This window comes from Zootoca vivipara, chromosome 3, assembly GCF_963506605.1.
Source record: "Zootoca vivipara chromosome 3, rZooViv1.1, whole genome shotgun sequence".
NCBI lineage: Eukaryota > Metazoa > Chordata > Lepidosauria > Squamata > Lacertidae > Zootoca > Zootoca vivipara.
The window spans coordinates 3531391-3545986 of record NC_083278.1 but is presented as its reverse complement, the minus strand read 5'-3'; the positions used below and the strand labels follow the sequence as shown (position 1 = coordinate 3545986).

Here is a 14596-nt window from a genome sequence, read left to right as displayed (position 1 = left end):
TTGTCACTGGGGGTCCAAGTTGTCTCGGTGTCTATAAGTGCCAGAGTGCCTTTCACTAACTTCCACTCGTATGATAGCTGTGACTGTTGAAACATCTGCAAATCACAAATTTCTGTGCTGCTCCTACTTTCTCAGTAATTGCTGTTCTTCTGTGAATTCAATTTAGTCAACTTACAAGCCCAAACTTACTATGTATGCCCTCATATCTATTGACCTTGTAATATAATGCTTCTCTATATTGAGCCACAAATGCAATTTGTGTGGTTTGCAAAGATGATTTGATTTGGAGTGTAGTTATGTTTAGATAGGTGCTGAATGGCACAGGTTCTGATCAGTAGAATTAATTTTGTTAGACAGTCCAAGGATGGAATTCATTGGACAACCTGAAATGGTTCACTCTGGCCATGGCTGAGAAACTCTCAAGCACTTGGAAAATGTAGGTATTACTGGTCCCTGAGAACTGGGAATATTTATTCAACCCTGTATTGGACTATCACCTTAGGTTTCCAAGGGCATCTAGGAATGTACCAGTAGAATACTTTTCCTGGAGTTACTGTTAGTGAGATCTGGTTTGTGTTGTGAGTACAGAAAACAGAGTCCTCTTGAAAAGAACCGTCTCTTGCTATATTCTTAGAGAGAATGTGTCAACATGCTTTCAGAAGTTCAAGTAGATGTTGATGTGATTTTGATTGCTTCTGCAGTCAAATTATGCTGATTCTGCTGTTTTAGTGAAGTATCCAATAAAGTTTAAAAAGCCCATAAGATTCTTGGGCAAGCATAAGAAATGACATAATTTGACATATTGCCATTTTTCACTGCTAGGCTTTCACTACTTATCCATACCCCAGCCAGCCACAAATATTCTTCTCCTTCTGCTGCTCCTTTTTAGGTTATTTGTGTCACAATGAGCTGCCTCAGAATTTCTACATACAAAGCATAATTCACCCTAAAGCAGAATGCCCTTATTTACCTCTATTCTGTAATGTTATTACAATATTACATCTCTACCCCAAGCATAGCTTTCCTAATATTGGCTGCAACACCAGGGCAGTAGCTTGCCATCTATGGAACCAAGATATAATGCGCAGTGCCAGAAATGATTTGTGGGTGGCTTTCTGCAGAAGCCTGTGTATATTTACACACACACACACACACACACACACACACACACACCTACCTACCTATATTCTATTTATAAAATTATTTATATACTCCCATAACATAAAATATAAGGGTGGTATACAACAATAAAACACTATTAAAACAATTCAGATAATCATTAAAGTGACCGGCTAATCAATTTCAACAACTGCAAAGGCCTGCTAGCATTTAAAAAAACCACTCTTCCAGAGATGCCGCTGAAAATAAAAAAGCAAGAATGCCTTGCCCAATCTGCTGGAATAGTCTGTCTCAGCTTGGGACCGTGACACTAAATGCCCAACTTCCAATGGAGGCCAGTTGAACTTCTGTAGTGCAGGGGACAGCTAACAGCAGCACACATTTGACACCTGCTCTGAGGGCTCAGGGGGTCTTTAAAGTAACCTGGACCCAAGCTGCTCCGGGCTTTGTGTGTCAACGCAAGAGCCTTGAACTTGTCCCGATAGCACATGGGCAGCTGGGGCAGATTTCTTAGCAGAGGCGTCCTGTGCTGCCAGCCCCCCTGCAGCAGCTGGAGCACATGGCACTAATCCGACAGAGTGTTGTTGCTCTTTGAGGCGTGGCTTTGGACTACTGGAGGCATGAAATTTCTGCAGTTTCTTGTTGGTGTGAGGCACAGTGTACTAGACTATTCTCTTGCCACACGCCTTGGCTTCTTGGAAGACATGGGAGCTGTGGAAGAGCCTGACACTTTGCTAAGCTCCCATTCATTTCAGTGAGACCTTTGTGCGAGAAAATGGCTCAGAGGGCTGTTTGTCCTTGATGGTACACCCAGTCTGCAAATTGAGCTGGTTGCCTCATATGAGTTCTTACACCTTAAACGCTGGCCATTAATTATGCTGCTCCTGCCAAAATAACAATATCAAATATAATGGCTTGGATCCAGACCTGCTCTTGTACATGTGGAATAACTTTTCTAAGTTTTGCCTCTTTCCCCCTCCCTCAGTAGCCCAATCTGCATCACATCTCAAACTATTTTGGAGGGGCTACATTTGGGAGGAGACCTCGTGTGTACAAAACTTCCTGCCATAGATAGACATTCTGTAGTGGACATCAGTTTTGCAATGCTTTCTTAATGGAGAAAACTATTTGCATTAGCAAATAGTAAAAATCCTGCTTAATGGAGAAAACTATTTGCATTAGCAAATAGTAAAAATCCTGCTTCTTCCTTATAATGAGTGAGTGGCAATAGTTGTAAAGAAGGATGAGCATCAGAATTTGTGAACTTAAAGGCTCTGCAGTGTATCCAGCGTCATGAATTCCTTATGGCACTTCTTAAATAGAAAAGCAAGCAAGATTTGTTGGTTTTGCTTATATAATAGGTAAAGGTAAAGGGACCCCTGACCATTAGGTCCAGTCATGACCGACTCTGGGGTTGCGCGCTCATCTCGCATTATTGGCCGAAGGAGCCGGCGTATAGCTTCCAGGTCATGTGGCCAGCATGACAAAGCCACTTCTGGCAAATCAGAGCAGCACATGGAAACACCGTTTACCTTCCCGCTGTAGCGGTTCCTATTTATCTACTTGCATTTTGACATGCTTTCGAACTGCTAGGTTGGCAGGAGCTGGGACCGAGCAACGGGAGCTCACTCCGTCACAGGGATTCGAACCGCCGACCTTCTGATCAGCAAGCCCTAGGCTCAGTAGTTTAGCCCACAGCGCCACCTGGGTCCCTGCTTATATAATACCGGTAGTAGAGTATTAATCCCTCTCATTGCAAGTCTTGAAGAATAGAAACACAAGGAGCAGCAAAATAGAAATCTCTGTCTACAACATTCTGTTTTATTGTAATGAGAAAATAGCGTTATTTCCTGTGGTTCCTGTACACATTTCCTGTTGTGATGGTTTGTAAGGGAACTTGGGTTGATTCACACATACATCTATGTCACATATTGATTTAATTCAGATATGGCATCAAGCCATGTTTTGATGCACTTAACTATCATAACATCCACATTGACAAAGCATGACTTTTGACCATGTAGCCAACTAAAATAAGAATGTGGGTTGAAGCATATTCTTAAAATGTACAAGCGAATTTGATGAGCTATGGTGATAGTCTCTGCTTCATGAGCGCTGTTTACTGCTGAGAAATTTATGCTGCTGAGGGAGAGGAGTCAAAGGCTGTATATCATCTGGAAGAAGGATTGATGGGGACGGAGCGATAAGGGAAGTGAGTTTTTTTTTATTTTCCTTCATATGAGTTACTTCGTACCTTCCCAGACGCGATGTCCTGGCTTGTTTGGAGTGAAAGAGAAGCAAAAGACTGTGTGAGTTGAACTTTATAAACTGTTGTTACTGAGCATATTTTTTAAAGATGTGGAGTTGCCGATGAGAAAAGCCCCCCCCTAGTTGGACGGAAGGAGTGCCTGCACGCGTTCGGAGGATTTATGAGCTGTGACGCACTTTGAATTGGAGCAGCGACCTGAAGCTAAGTTCAGCTATAGGGCAAGGAGATCCATTAATTTACCAAGAGTTTATGGTTTGATGTTTGGGTCTTCTGCCTGGAAAAGCTGTAAATTTTACTAAGATCGTTAATCTACATGGCTATGAGAGAAAACGAAAGTGATTTGAGCTTTTTAAGATGGCGCTGCTTCGTGTTGACGCAACAGGGAGCTCCAGACTAAGAAGATTTATGGGGAGGCTGGACTGATTAACCCACACAGGAGAAAGAACATCTGTGAAACCTTGTTTGATATTTATCTCAGCAGCTGGGAAACAATCGGTTGAAAGTGGAAAACATCTATGTGACTGTAAGGGAAAGATCTGGATTATTATGAACTTGGAGGACGATTTGAACTTTAGAAAAAAGACGGCAGTGGACGGTTGCGAGGAATCCCCAATTTCTTGAAGCATGGGAACCCAAAAAAAAAATTTTCTAGATGATTTGGCATAACATTCGGTTTGATTGATATATATGTGTATAATTTGAAATAATGAATGTGATATAATTGGTTTTAATTGGAAAACTAATAAAAATATATATATTTTTTTAAAAAAAGATAGTCTCTGCTTCATCTTCATAAGCTGCTGTGCCCTAGAGAGCAGTGCTGAGTAGATGGAAGCCCAAAGCAATTCTCTCCCTGGTATTTCCCTAAGCACCCCGTCCTCACCACTGGAGTCTGCCCACAGTCCTGCTCTAGCTGGTGGTTCCCTGTAATCAAAGACCAATAATGCACCTGGTTTAAAAAGCATATATCAGTATACAGAGGTTACAATGGCAGTAATTAAAAAAACCTAATCTCTATCTGAAAACTTTTATCTATTTCATTAAGCCCGTAGCCTTGTTTTCTCAGTCTCCAAATGCATCTCAGTCCTCTAGCTACTCTTTCACAATCAGACTTGAAGCAGGTACAGAACAGATTACTGTTACTGTACTTCTGTTTTTGAATTTGTTGTTATTTCCATGTCCCCAGGTCTCTTCATGGGTGGGTTATGAAACTCCAAGGCACATTGGTCAAGATCATGTCTGTGAAACACTGACCAGGAGTGCAACCTTTGGTTGTAGCTCATGTCTGCCTATAGGTTTTTTGCACCTGTATGGAAAACAGCTTCAGCTGCTGTGTTTATTGTTCCAGAATGCAGTGAAGAGCGTTTGGGCAGCTGAAGGTCCTGAAAGACCTACATTGGCTCCCAGTACGTTTCCGAGCACAATTCAAAGTGTTGGTGTTGACCTTTAAAGCCCTAAACGGCCTATCCTGTATACCTGAAGGAGCGTCTCCACCCCCATTGTTCTGCCCGGACACTGAGGTCCAGCGCCAAGGGCCTTCTGGCGGTTCCCTCACTGTGAGAAGCAAAGCTACAGGGAACCAGGCAGAGGGCCTTCTCGGTGGTGGCGCCCACCCTGTGGAACGCCCTCCCATCAGATGTCAAAGAGATAAATAACTACCTGACATTTAGAAGACATCTGAAGGCAGCCCTGTTCAGGGAAGTTTTTAATGTGTAACATTTTAATGTATTTTAAATTTTTGTTGGAAACTGCCCAGAGTGGCTGGGGAAACACAGCCAGATGGGCGGAGTACAAATAAATTATTATTATTATTATTATTATTATTATTATTAAGACAAAGCATTCTCATTTTGATCTGGGAAATGGCATTGCTAAAACTTGCCTATGCCAGACCCAAGGGGTTTCTATCCAGTGAAGTCATCTGGTTAGTGCAAGGACTTCCACTTGTGCATCAGGACCTCCTCTCTTCTCACACCCCCAAAATCTGTTATGGGGTCCCCCCCACCTATCTGGAGAAGATTGGGGTTGCGGGAAGAAAGATCTGCTGTAGAGGCAAAAGTCCTTGTGCTAACAGAACAACTTGGTTGGATACAACTCAAGAAGTGTGTTGCTGAGGGAGTTAGATAATCAGCAGGGTCAGACCTTTACCCAAATCATTCTGGCAAAAAGAGAGAGGAAGAAGGGTTATAGCCAGTGCTTTTTTTTCTGGGGGTACTCAATGGTATGCCGTACTGGCACCTCCCCCCCCCAAATGTCTAAAGTGTTGCACTTATTGTAACAATTTCATGGTAAGTATCGGTGCCTTTTTTATTTATTTAAAAAAGCACTGGTTATAGCTGCATAAGCAACTATCGTTGCTATGGATTTTCTCACCTACCCATCCCCTTGAATAGTAGACTTGCTTGCCATATCACAAATAGTATACTAATCCTATTCAACTGAAGTTTCTGAGTAGATTTGACGTTGAGTGCAAAAGGTAGATATGTAAACACATATAGCTGCTGATTTTATACAGCTGATGATATCGTTGTGGAATTCAAGGAATGTTTGTTTGGCCATTTTGGGTAATTAATTTACTGGGCTTTTTAAAATGCCACACAGACTCATTTTCATGCAAGTGTTATCCATTTCACTTTCTAGATGACAGGATGAAATATCTGGCTAGATAGGTTTAGTAAGCCGGATTTTACCTAAGATACAGTAATTCTCAAGAAAGATGACACCTACCCTCTCATTAAAATTAGCAGCATTTACATAGAAAAAATATGGAAATAAAGAGTAGTGACTTCTTGGTTGCAAGGACAACATGGCACGACTTGCAGTGCCTAAGGTAATCTAAGCATTTTCAGGGAAAGGAAATCCCTACTCCCTCCATCTCATCTTGGAAATAATAGATGTTGGACTTAACTGCCTGCTGCACAAATAATTACAAAATCAGTGGTTTGCCTGAAAATAGGCTCCAATACTCAAGGAAGAAGAAGAAGAAGAAGAATCACTTCCACTGCTTGGTGCATGGTGAAAAGTGGTTCCCACGCTAGCGGAGATCATTAGTGCAACTAATTAAGGATAATTTGAGAGTAATTATCCTTACAAGCCCCCCCCCCCGAGTTGGGGGGTTGAGCTTTCACTCGCAGATCGTCTGATACCTGCCTCTCGTTCCGACGGAATGTGGGAGGCAGGGAACACTGAGTGCATAACACTGCACGTATCGGAAACTCTCCCAACACAGCCACCATGAGCGGAGGTTCTTCTGTTTCTTAGGATGGATTTGGATTTGGATCTACCGTAAGTAACAGGCATGTTCTGGACTAAGGGACAAGATAACCTGCTAAATGAATCAGCCACTGAGTGCCAAGGATCTGGAGAGGATTTTCATCGTAACCTGATTAGTATGTCGGGGGAGGGGAGCCTTTACCCTTTATTTAAGTACATTATATTTGCTGTTTTATGATTTGGCAAGCCTCCCCCAAAGTATTAATTGTTAATGGATGGAAAAATGCAAGAGGGAATTAACGAGAACTTCATAATTTTTACGGATTAATTGTAAGATTTGAACTGTATGAAAACATTGTAATGATTTGTAGCATTGACCAGAAGGAATGGTAAAGAGGACTTCGGTTCTGACTTATCATGGCTTCAGCGAGATACCAGCTTGTTAACGGATAGGAGAGGGATCAAAGAAGATAATTCTGCCCAGGGCTATGGTGAGATGCCAGACTTCTCTCTGTGTTGGATAAGTAAAATGGTGTGTGATGCGGTAAGAATTGCAGTCCTTGACTGCAGAAGCGAAAGTGAATTCTGAGGATGATGGATTACATCAGGAAGAGTAAAGATGAATGTAAAACAAACATTTCACACAGAAATTTACAGGATAAAAACTTCCCCTGGCAAAATTAATGGATATGGAATAGTTAAATACGAATGAAAGTCATCAGATCAGTAGCTGTTAAAATAAAGGATTATGATCGGAACTGTCGTATTTGGACTAAGTATTGGAGCAGGATGAAATAAGAATACAGTATCATTTCTTTAAACCCAGAACACGGGAAGTTATTCAAAATTGTTTAATTTGGAATTGGATAATTGGCTCTTTTAATTGTATTATAATCTGGCATTGTATTAATGTGGCTTTTTAATAATTATTTTTTTTAAAGAAAGAAAGAAAAAGAAGTCCATAAAATGCCATCGCCCCATTGATCCTTGCCACAAACACTTGCCACAATAGGTATGACTTACATTTTGTAATGTTTGGTGTTTTATTGTGTTTTAGTATTATGTTAGGAGCTGCCCAGAGTGGCTGGGGAAACCCAGCCAGATGGGCAGGGTATAAATAATGAATTACTACTACTACTACTTGTATTTTGGAAAAGGTGGAATACGCAGTTTGGTATAATTACGGTAGTGTAAGTGCTGAACGTCAGTGAATTTTGTAAGGAATCATTCTTTTCTAGGATGTGCTTTATTACTATCCTATGTTTTGCTTCACATTACTTCCAGATTAATTGGAGAGAGCTCATATAAATTGAAGATATTCTCTGCTTTGAACAGCAGCATTATTGCCTGCTTACAAGTGGGTAAATAACCCAGAGGGTCTCTGCCAAGGTTTCTTCCATCTTAAACACTGATCCTTTCACATCTTTGAAAATGGTTGGCATTGGTAATACTTACGGTACGTTATCTCTCTCTCTCTCTCTCTCTCTCTCTCTCTCTCTCTCTCTCTCTCTCTGGTACCCCACCACTCTGTGCAGCTTCCAACAAAGTTTAAAATACAGTACATTAAAATGTACTCCTAATGTATATGCATTCCCATGATCACTTAAGGAGATTATTTCCCATCTGTAATGCCACCATGGATACAGATATAATGTGGAAGTGGTTAACCTCTAGAATGGCCTTTGCTGCCTTTGCTGTGTGGTGCTAAGGAACCTCCCGTTCTTAAGTAACACTAAATAAGATTCAGTACCACTCAACCTGATATATCGTGACTGGGCTGGAGTGGAAACTGCTCAGCATTCAGTGTGCAAAATAACAGATTACAGAGAAAGTATGATAGCTTTCATACAGATGACTATAGATAAAAGCTTTTGTAAAATTAAATGTTATGTTTTTCATTTTGTTTTAAATTATTTTTATGCATACCAGACTTTCCTTCAGAAGAAAGGAATTTGGCAAATATTACGTAGATTTAGCTAGAACCTCATAATCACTAGTTTTAAATAGTGTTAATCAAATATTATCATCTTCTTATGGGGGTTCATGTATAAACTACAGCATGTTGAAATAATCTGCATCTCCATCTGAACATCTGAATTCATTTTGTAGAATATGGCATGCAGCTGCATTTACATTCAAAGCAAAAACAACTGCAGTACATTGACCTACTGAATATTACAGTAGGTTTTGAATTTCATGTTAGTTGGATTTATTGGAGAAAATTGATTTGAGTGCTTCTGCTTTTGGCTGAGATTTTTTTTTTATGTTCGGAAGAAAGGAAATAGGACATGCATATGATCAGACTTTGATGTGTAAAGAAGTTAATTATCTAAGCCATCTAACAGATCTTAGCTGGGGAAGTAATTATTTTAAACGGTACAGGGTGGTCTAATGAGGTGCAGGGTTCATCTAAATAAAATGTTCTACACCTACCCTTAGCTTATAAGCATAAAAACGTGGCCATAGAAAAAGCATTGCTAGCTGGTAACAGTTGGAGCATTCAGCATCCTTTCTTTCTTTTTGTTCATCATCATTATGTGTGCATGTATAGAGACGTGACTTGCTGGGTTTCACGTGCCTGCTTAGAAGTATTTACATGACCTGAAGTTAAGAGGCTAGAGGGAGTCAGGCCAGGGCAGCTTGCCAACATGGGGCAGAGGGAGACTTGGGGAGAATGGGTCAGTTGCTTTCAGCTGTGTGTGACTAGCAAACTTGAGCTTGTTACTGAGGGAAGTCTCTGCTGTAGAGAAATTCCTTCTCCTCCATGGTTCCCATTCTTTCCAGTCTATTTGAACTCACAGTTTCTTTCTCTCTTGCTTAACTTTTGAGGATTTCTGTAAAAGGGACAGAAAAGAGGGCAGGCAGCAGCCAAAGCAAATAGGGTTTTGATCACTCAGGTTTTAGACTGAAAGCAATGTCTTTTCTGCAGTTGGCCTGAGGCTGTGGAAGGATCTGCCCCCCCGCTGTTTTGCTCATTTTTGGAGAGGATGCAAAAACCTACCTCTTCCGAGAAGCCTGTTTCTGTTGACATGCCCTGTGTCCTTGGGTTGCTGCTGCCATTGATTTTTTAAATTGCTTTTAATTTATTTGGTTTCTTCTTCAAAGTTTATTTGAGTCACAGGGTACAATTGTTTTCACCATCTTCTATGAATAATTTTGCCCTTCCAGAGTTAAATGAGGGCACTGTGGGTAAAGAGATTCAGACACTGGCCCAATGACCATGTTCTACCTCAGGGGTCAGCAAACTTTTTCAGCAGGGGGCCGGTCCATTGTCCCTCAGATCTTGTGGGGGGGGCAGACTATATTTTGGAGAAAAAAAATGAACGAATTCCTATGCCCCACAAATAACCCAGAGATGCATTTAAAATAAAAGGACACATTCTACTCATGTAAAAACATGCTGATTCCCAGACCGTCCACAGGCTGGATTGAGAAGGCTATTGGGCTGCATCCGGCCCACGTGCCTTAGTTTAGGGTCCCCTGTTCTACCTCCACTGCCTGTCACAAGTGGGGGCGGCGAGTACTGTTGTGCTGAGGTTCTACCATGTTTCTCCTAAAATAAGACGGTCCTCAAAAATAAGCCATGTCAAGCACAACCCTAACACTAACCCTAACCCTAACCCCCTAACCCTCTCAACGGGTCCCGCGCAGTGCGCTGCTGCCGGCTCTCAATGGGTCGGGGCTCGGCGCAGCATGCTGTTGCCAGCTCCCGCTCAAAAAAATAAGACATCCCCCGAAAATAAGCCGTGGTGTTTTTTTTTGGAGGAAAAATAAATATAAGACGTGTCTTATTTTAGGAGAAACACGGTAGTTCTGGGTTTCCCACAGACATCTGGTTGGCCATTGCGGGAACAACAGGCATCCCCAAACTGCGGCCCCCCAGATGTTTTGGCCTACAACTCCCATGATCCCTAGCTAACAGGACCAGTGGTCAGGGATGATGGGAATTGTAGTCCAAAATATCTGGAGGGCCGAAGTTGGGGGATGCCTGGGGAACAGGATGCTTCCCATTCCCTTTGTTGTTTGAAAAGTATTCTAAGCACACTGATAATAACAGCACAGGGCCTAAAGCTCAATCTCATCTATGAATTGTGTAGCGCAATCCTATGCATATGTATTCAGAAATAACTTTCCGTGGGTTCAGTCTCAGATGAGCCTGCATAGCACAGCAGACAAACCTTTCCCATGAGCAGGAAACCGGTGAGTCCCCACCGGTCACGTCTGCTCTGAAGTTCAGCGCAAAGAATTGATTTATGAGAGATGTGGATGTAGGGATGTGAATTGAGAGGATGAGAGTCAATAAAAGACCATTAAAATGATCTGGAGGAAGAGAAAAGTATTACACCACACCATGAACAAATTGTTGTCACTCAGATTCTGGTTATTCTTTTAATAATTGCTTTTGCTAGTTGCCTAATCTGAAAATTAATTGCATTTTGGTTCCCCTCCCTTTGTCTTGTCATCTTTAAATTGTATTCTCCTTTAAAATGGAATATTAATAAGACAGTTTGGATTAGCATACAAATACTATAACCCCTGCCTTTTAGCCTCATCTGCCATAGGTTAAAAAAAACCCCAACACATACTAAAATGTCATGCTATCTCTAATACACTGTTGACAGAAATACGGGACAGCACCTAAGAACACGGCAATCCATCTATGCTCTCCAGTTTATGGGAACTCAAACTACAGAATTACTATTTGAAATTACAGAAAATGACTTTATTCAAACCCAAACTGCCTTCAGCATATTGAAAAATCACAGGTTGGGAATCACTTGTTCGGTACAGCCGGGCAATGAGAGAAGAGTAGGATTGTATGATGAAGGAATTCCTTTCTGTGAGCAAAAGGACACTAGAATATTACCCAGGAATCCCTGGGACCACACATGTACACACCACTGCATATGAATAATTGTACCTATGTACAGATTAGCAACCAGTGTACACTGTAGGTAGACTGTAGACATGTTGAATACTACACGCGATGCACACGTATGCAGGCCCGTGCAGAGCTTGTCCAGTGCCCATGGCGTTGGTTAGAATAAAGTAATAAACTCTAACCCCAAAGCACCTGGTCCCTGGCCGGCCCCCCCAGCATGGCTTAGCCCTCCAAAGCCTGGGGCAAGTGGACCCAGCTGCCCTCCACTGCATGGGCCTGCCTCCCAGGAGGGACATGGGGTGCCAAGGGAGCCTGCTGTGGCCGTACTGGCCCAGCCCTTGCTGCTGCTTCAAGTCACTCCAAGTTTCCTAGAAGGCCTTTAGGGGAAAGATGGGGCCTGGTGGATGAAGACTCAGGCTTCCTCACTTGCTTGGTTAAGGTGCTTGTATGTGCCTGAGAGTTTGGAACTTTGCTGGAAACTGGACTTACATGGAAAACTGAAATGTAATTGCAAAAGGTCAGCTGAGAAATGACACTATTTTATATCACGTTATATACATTGTGAAATATAGTTTTACCTCAAGACCTGGCCTGTCACTTCCTGTTCATCTTTGCTTTTGGGCAAAGGAAATCTATATTACCGTAATATAAAACCTCCTGTGTGATCAAGGAGAAAAGTTGACTTGTCCAGTGTTCAGAGCAATATATTTAAAATAAGACTTGTGGATAATTATGGCGTGAAATACAGCACTAGTTAACCATCGTAACAAAAAACTTGTATAAATTATGTGCTATAGGAAATGTGTATAGGTGAAAGGTAAAACTATAATAGGCAAATCTAAGAGTGCTGACTGAGGGGCAATGATGCGAACATCTGCTTTTCATTCTTTAAAGCCACTGTTGCTAATAATAATGTAAGAAATGAGTAGACCATGGATAAATGAAGGCTTGCTAGATTTTTGCAAGTTAGAGAGATTAGTGGAGGGGAACCAGCAACTATTCTGTGGGTACTCTCATTTTAAAATGTTATCTGATGACAGGAATCGAAGACCAAGGCATTTGGATGAGTTGGTAGTACTGTACATTAGCTGAAAATTCTGACGATTCCCATTAGAAGTATGTTACGGTATATTAAAAATAATTTGTTTTTTCAGTCTAATAATTAGTTTTGTTCAGAATATGGTGTGTTGCTCATAATGCTTATAGTGTTTGTTGGCAGCATATGAATATTACCTGTGTAACATCTATGGTTCTTTCTGACCCTTTCCTTCCTTGGAGGTTTTTGAGCAGATGTTAGATGGCCATCTGTCATGGATGATCTAGTTGAGATTCCTGCATCTACCTGAGACTAGATGACTCTCAGGGTCCCTTCCAACTCTACAGTTCTATGATTCCATGATAGTATTCATGATTGTTGCCTTCCCTGCCACCTGTAAAGCTTAGAGCACATTACCCAAATACGTCACCAAAAGTAAGACTTATATGCATAGCTGCCAAGTCTCCCACTGAAAAATGCGGGATCAGCTGCGGCGCGGCACCAGAAGTCACTTCTACGCATGTCTGGACATGCATAGAAGCGACTTCCGCTGCCGCCCGATTTCCGGTGCCCAGACATGGGTAGCATGGCACTGGAAGTGGCTTCTACGCATGTCCGGACATGCATAGAAGCAACTTCCGGTGCCGCTCTGCCCGATTTTCGGTGCCCAGGCATGGGCGGAGCGGTACCGGAAGTCGCTTCTATGCATCCGGACATGCGTAGAAGTGACTTCCGGTGCCGCGCTACCCATGTCTGGGCACTGGAAATCGGGTGGCGCCAGCACCCAAAATGGAGGCTCCCTGGCAGGTAGGAAATCCAGGGGATTTCCGGGATTTTTTTCCATTCGGGAGAACAGTGGGAAACGGATTAAAATCCGGGGGTTTCCCGCGAAAATGGGAGACTTGGCAGCTATGCTTATATGACAGTAGCCATGATCATCTAGTAGAAGCGTAAAAGACTAGCTTTGACCTTTCCTTTTAGATTATGCCAGTTGATGCCAACGCTTCACATTGGCTCATTTTTTCTAGACTTTTGTGTCATTAAGGATCTTTGTAGATGACTGTGTTTTTCCTTTGTTGACAAAGCATAACAATGAGTATATGATGTCAGTAACATGTTTTCTTATTAATATATTCTTACTAACCCAGTTGGATAGAGTATAGTGCTGATAATGCCAAGGTTGCAGGTTCGATCCCCATATGGGACAGTTGCATATTCCTGCATTGCAGGGGGTTGGACTAGATCAGGCACCCCCAAACTCGGCCCTCCAGCTGTTTTGGGACTACAGCTCCCATCATCCCTAGCTAACAGGACCAGTGGTCAGGGATGATGGGAATTGTAGTCCCAAAACAGCTGGAGGGGCCATGTTTGGGGATGCCTGGACTAGATGATCCTCAGATGTTCCTTTCCAACTCTGCGATTCTGTGATCTGGGAAAAAGCCCCAATCAGTAGTTCTTAATTCCAAGCAGACGTGGTTGGATTGCACTATTAGAAAGCAGATACTTTAGTCAATTATATGCCTTATTCATTATTTTTAATGTGTAGAAGCAGTTTTAGTGAGAGAAGGGTTGAGTAAAAGCTAGTTCTGCACGATAGGTAAGGTAATTTAAAGTAGCTGTAAGGTGAAAAGCCAGATAATGTACAGGAACTGCATTCATGTAACTGGAAAGAATGGGGGTTGTTTGCACTTGAGTAATTCAAGTCCTTCAGTCAGTCAGTGAAATACTGTTCATTGGTATTTTCACCAGGTTGTGGTGTCTACTTGATACTGTCTTGCTGAAAGTTCTTAAGGGTTACAGTTTAGGAAGTGAAAACTGGTTGTATACTTCTTAATAAGTGACTGGGAGTGGTTTCTGGGTCCACATAACACCAGTCCTAAAGGATCTTCACTGGCCACCCAGTATGTTTCCGAGCACAATTCAAAGTGTTGGTGCTGACCTTTAAAGCCCTAAACAGCCTCAGTCAAGTATCCCTGAAGGAGCGTCGCCACCCCCATTGTTCAGCCTGGACACTGAGGTCCAGCTCCGAGGGCCTTCTGGTGGTTCCCTCACTGTGAGAAGTGAGGTTACAGGGAAT

At 42.1% G+C, this 14596-nt stretch overlaps 1 protein-coding gene across 4 annotated transcripts in view; it reads left to right on the top strand.

Moving 5' to 3' along the window:
* Nucleotides 1–14596, top strand: part of SUPT3H (SPT3 homolog, SAGA and STAGA complex component) — a 267603-nt gene that overhangs the window by 8259 nt on the left and 244748 nt on the right. The window contains exon 1 of one of the 4 annotated variants that reach the window (XM_035110312.2): nt 4683–8057. The exons of the other annotated variants lie outside the window; for them this stretch is intronic. The gene's annotated coding sequence lies outside the window, so the exon portion shown is untranslated. Of the gene's footprint in view, nt 1–4682; nt 8058–14596 lie in introns of those variants that run through there. 4 annotated transcript variants of the gene reach the window in all.